Genomic DNA, 6,000 nt, shown 5'->3' on the forward strand with positions numbered 1-6,000 from the left:
TTATGCACGTTGTAGAAGCCCATACCTAAACTTCCACCTGTTGGGTTTAGAGCTGGAAGGAGAATGAATGAGAAAGTTTGAGCCCTGGTCTGCAGGGTTAGTGGTTCCAGTGCCCAGAGGTAACACGTGTCCTCGGCACTCCATCTGCCTCCTGAGCAACGTCCATGCCAATGTCAGATCTGTCCATTGGAACACAATGGAAGCCACATACTGAATTCTACATTTTCTAGTGGTCACATCAAAAAATGTAAAAAGCAACAGGTGAAGTTAGATTGTAATAACATTTTTTGCTTAACCGAATATCACATATAATCAATACAAAAATTATTAATAGCATGTCTTACATTCTTTTTTTCCCATAAAGTGTTTGAAATCTGGTGTGTTTTTTGTAATTACAGCATATCTTGATTTCAGAGTATCAAAAATGTGTTAAATTTTTGTTGCAAATATTCGATCCATATTTAGCGTTCATAAAATTTTCGTAAAATGGAAAAAGGACATTGACACTCACAAGTTAAACAAGCTGAAAGTTCTCCAAAAATGAAATTAGGTATGAATTAAAATTTTTAAATCAATTGAAATGAAATAAAAATTCAGTCCCTCAGTTGCACTAGCCACATTTCAAGGGCTGAGTAGCCATGTCCTGCTAGTGGGCACTGTGATGGACAGCACGGTCTGGATGATGGGTCCAGCTGAGCATGACTTTGGAGTGTACTTGCCCATTCATTCATTCATTCACTCATTCATTTGTCAAACACTTGCTGAACACCTGCCTTGCACAGTGTTGGTTACAAAAAAAAAACAGTGAAGAAGAGCATTCTTGTTGGGAGTCAGAGAGAGCAGCACTTTCCTTCCCTCCCTCTTGCGCCTGACTCGATGAAGGAAAAGGGGCATAAGGTCCAGGCAGACACTCTCTGCTGCAGGGATGGTACTGAGCGTGGTCCTGAGGCCGTGGAGTCAGAGTCAGATGTTTCCGGCTCACCCAGCACATCAGGTGGGTTCTCAGTTGCTCACAACAGAATCCACTCTTGCTGGAGATTAAGTCAGGGGGCTTTTATCCTGAAGAATAAACAGTCATTTGGAGGGCTGAGAAATAGAATTGAGGTAAAGTTTCCAGGAATGATGCCCTCAGCTGTGGGGGTAGAACCAGCCCAAGAAGGGAAACTGGTACTACTGTGGCTGCTGCTATTGAGCACTAGATGGCAGGAACTCAACTTTATTGCCGCCACTCCTGCCACTGCCACTGCCACCTGTGAATTGGGAACCAGACCTCACCTCTGAAAGCTGGGGCCTCTGCTGCCATACATGTCAGCGAAAATGGAAGCTGCATGTGCTGCCTGCTTCTTCATGCCACCCATTTCTGCATCAAATCTCAAGTTGGGGCATTAGATGGTCAGAGCCCGGTTCCCATGGTGAATCTAGCTACAAAAGAGTCTGGGAATTTGAATTCTGACTTCAATATTGGGAAGGTGGGACTCATTACATGCAAATATCCCCAAATATGGGAAAAGCTCCTCCAAAGTGGATGGACAGCTGCAAATATGACAGATGTCCACTACGGCCTGGGTGTGGTTGATGCTGTGGCCCCAGGGAGCAGACCCTCTTCCCAAGAAGAGTCATGCCTTCAGCAAGAGTCGGTGTCATTCCACTGACCTTCAGAATCTTCTCAATAAAGCATGACTGCGCACATCCCTCAAGACATACTCTGATCCCTGCACAATCCAGGGTCAGACTTTGACATGTTTCATGAGCAGGCAGCAAAAGCTTGCCAGCAGTCGTGAGCTGATTTACTCAGTGCCTTCTCCAGCCCCACGTGCTTTCCTATACTGCAGAGGCTGAAAAGTAGCCTGCATTTCCCAGGCTCCCTGGCAGACTGGGATTTAGAAGTTTCGTTTCTGCCAATCAGCTGAACTCACAGAGGTCTTCAATTTGGCCTTGAGTGAAGCGAGGAGTTGAACAGCATGAGGCTAGTGCTTATTCTGAGGAGCAACCAGCAGCTGTGGCTGCACCTGCCTAACTTGGCAGCTTTCTTGGTGACCTGGTTCTGTGGTGTGGTTTGGAGACTCGATACTGGAAGTCCTGCTTAAAGTCTCTTCCTTCAGCCCTTCCAGTGATTCTGTGAACTATGTAGACTCTCTAATACGTTGCTTTGTGCTTAAACTAGCTGGACGGAAACTCTCCAATGTACAACTAAGATCCCTACGCAATGCGCCCATGATTCTTTCTCTGGAAAGACTTTGTCCTTTGTCCTTTGTTCTGTGATCTACCCTTTCTTTCTTTGCTGGTGTCAAGGGCCTATTATCTTATGAAAGGATAGTAATGGAGATGATAGTTTTATTAAGATGTCCTTACTTGGCAAAGTATAAAGGTAGTAATCCTATGTTGATTCTCCCCTTCCCAATTTAAAAAACAAAACAAATTTATTGGTCTTTGAAATTCAAAAGCCTGGGAATATTCTTTTTATGAGAACTGTCATCCTTATTCATCCTTCTTGAAGCCTTACACAGGTATGTTTATTCATCTGCTCAGCACATATTTGACTTCTTATTATGTGCTTGGAATTCCTCATTTATTTTCTTTAGATAATCTCTCTCAGACTGGCTTTGTTTTAATCTATGCTAGTTTCTTGTTGGTAGAGATGTTATGGCTCCTGGCCAGCAAAAAGCTACCATCGGTATGAACTGGTTGGTGTCATAATGTCATAAAGACGTTAGCCTGAGGACAGGTATATGCTTTGTACGAGCTATCAACCCTCAGGTGGGAATAGATTTGTTTCCAAATAACCTAGAAAAGCTGTAATCAGAAAATTAAGAATAATATTTAGGAAATACTGAGGTAGGTGGAGATGGGATTGCAAAAAAATTCCTTACTTGGGGAGAGCGTAGAAGTGGGACTAGGGAAGTGTCTAACACTTGATCCAGGGAGGAGCTGGCCATCCCGTCCCTGGGAATCTCAGAGAGTGTGTGACAGAGAAGGGGACCTGGTGGCATTGGTGGTCTTGGAGAGGTACCAGGAAAGCCTTCACATCTTGCTTGTGCCCATCCTCAGAGCTTTTCCAAAGATGGGCTCCTTGTGCTCTGGCTGAAGTGGACCCCTTTCAGTGTGCACAGTCTGAGCCCTTGGGAAGCTTCAGTTTCTAGAAACTCTCCTTCTCTGGGTATCTGTGCATTTGTGCTGTTCTTTCTGCCTGTGACTACTCTCTTCTTTCTGGGCCAAGCTAGACAGCTGTAACTCAGGTACATTCCCTCCCTGGGAGCAGATCAGGTGACCCACTTATTTCAGCCTTGGTTTCTCTCCCTCAGTGAACTTTTAAATTTATCAAAGCAGATCTTATCAAAGCAGAATGTGGTCCCATTCCCCTGAGGCCCAGTCTTGGAAGCCTGGTAAGATGGGACAAGTCAGGACCAAGGAACTCTATGGTCTTGAACTTGAAAACCATCTCTATCACTTTCCATGAAGACCCAGGCAAATTATTTAACATGTCTGAGCTTTCATCTCCTTGTCTGATGGTGGGCATAACACCACCCTCCTTGGAAGACGAGAGATTAATGGGACTACGAAAGTAAAGCGCTCAGCCCTCTGCCTGTCTGTGGTCTGGGTCAGTATTTGAGGCCTTCCTCTTTGTAGCACCATGTAGTGACCCCTGGGCTGGACATTTATTAATTTTGGCTGCAGAGTATCCCATCCGCTTCTCAACAGAACCCCAGTGTCCTTTCAGGAATCATCTTTCCCCACTGGGAGCAACCTCAGAGGGAGACAATACCAAAGGGGTGGGCCCTTTCTCTCCTGCCATTGGTGTAGCCAGGGGGCTGGGACATAGTCCATTTCTTTGTCACTCCAGACTCTGAATGCTGAAAACTTAGATTAAGGATGTGGTATGGATTGAATGTTTGAGTCTCCCAAAGATTCATATGTTGAAATCTGAACCCCCAAGGTGATGGTATTAGTGGGTAGGACCTTTGGAGTAGTTGGTCATTGGTGGCAGAACTCTTATGAGTGGGATTAGTGCCCTTATGAAAAGATACAGAGAGATCTTGCTTCCTCTCTGTCTGCTCTCCTATCTGCCATGTGAGGATACAATATAGTCATCTGAAATCAGGAAGAGAGCTCTCACCAGACGTCAGGTCCCAGCACCCTGATCTTGGACTTTCAGCCTCCAGAACTGTGAGACTTAAATGTCTGTTGTTTAAAGCGCTTGGTCTGTAGCATTCTGTTATTACAGGCTGAACTGACTAAGACAGATGGTCAGCGGCTCTTCAGAGCCGTGGAGGTGTGCCTACCTGACTCTTTCTTTTTCTGAACTGGAGCTGGGGTTCTGTTGCCCAGTGTCCCTTTGGCTTATATTTGCCAGAATTGGTTTCTCTTGCTTATAACTAAGAACTTTGATTAACACCCCGTAATATTATACGTAAGCCGTGAAAGCATAGACTACCAATTAGTTACCTGTTAGTTGCTATGTAACAAATCACCCACCAAATTAGTGGCTTAAAACAATAATAGTCATTTCTTATCTACCAGATATTATGAATCTTAGGGATTTAGGTGTCATTTTTGGTTCAGAGTCCCTCTCGAGGTTACATCATCTGAAGTTTTGACTAGGGCTGGAGGGTGGTCCAAGGTGACCTCTTCAAATGGCTGACAAGTTGACGCTGGTTATTGGCCAGGAGTCCCAGCTCCTCTCCACGTAGGGTTCTCTGTAGGGTCCTCACAGCATGATGGTTACAGAGTTGATTCCTAGATGCTCTGCTGAGGTGGTCGGGGTACAGACAACTGTGGGCGCTCAGGCTTGGAACAGCTCTCTGTTGGGCAAGTCAAAAACATCCTTCGAAGCTGTTTCCAAGCAGAGGAGGCTTATTTTAGTCTTGGCGTCTCCTAACTGTTTTACTGTCTAAAGTAGGATCATCTTAGCAAAACTTGGAGAATGCTTTTCAAGCTTTTCTCATGAGGCTGTAAGTTCACAGAACTCCTTGGCAAACATTTCTCAGTGGATCCTCACAGCAGCCCTGCAGGAAAGCAGAGCCAGGTATAGTGACCCCATTTCACAAACAAGGAGACTGAGGCCATGGCCAACCAGGATTAGTCAAGCACAGGGCTTAAGGTGGAGTGTCAGGAGTTGGACAGTCCTGAGTCTGCTGTTTACTAGCTGTGTGACTGTGAGTGAGCTGCTTAACATCTGTTGGCCTCCATTTCTGCATCTGTGAAATGGGACAAGCAGCAGTGCAGCAGCAGTGCCAGTATTCAGAGTTATCGGGGTCAGATGAGATAGTGGATGTAAAACACTTAGCAGAGTGCCTGGGACCCAAGAAGCACTCACCAAATGTGAGCTGTTGAAATGAGTTAGCTCCGACCAGATAGATGAAGTCCGTTAGTAATTTGCACAATGAATTGGTTTGTCTCACTGTGAACACACTCATTGGTGCTTGGAAACAAGAAGGCTCTTCCTTCTCTAGTATTTGCTCTCCCTTCCCCTTCCTCCTCTGTTCTATTTTGTACTATTCCAATATTTGAAGAACGCAGGGTTGTAAAAATTTATAGGGTTCCTGTATAGCATTCAATTTACTGCAGGCCTTCAGGAAACTGTTCAATAACTACTTGTTAACTCAATCAAAAATCAAGTCATCCATGTGGATAAATGACTAGGTGCCCAGCTGGCCGAAGCAGTGCATGTCTATGCGCACGCGCGCGCGCACACACACACACACACACACACACACACACACACAAAAGCAGAGGTGTTCCTGCCATGCTCCTCCAGGCTCACCTTTGGAAACCTACTCATCTGAAGCCCAGACCTTGCTTGGACAGGGCCACCTGTGGCCTTGCCAAAGAACAGCTTTGGAGTAGAATGTGTAGGTCCCCTCAGGCCCAAACTAATCCCTGACTTGTGACAGCACCTCTCAGCTTGATAAGCCATGTGACATTCATTATATTCCTGGATTTTCACCTATAGAGAACTGAGGGCTGAGAGGTTCAGTGACTTTCCTAAGTGAAGGTCATGGA

This window comes from Vicugna pacos, chromosome 20 (genome assembly GCF_048564905.1).
Source record: "Vicugna pacos chromosome 20, VicPac4, whole genome shotgun sequence".
In the NCBI taxonomy this organism is placed as follows: Eukaryota; Metazoa; Chordata; class Mammalia; order Artiodactyla; family Camelidae; genus Vicugna; species Vicugna pacos.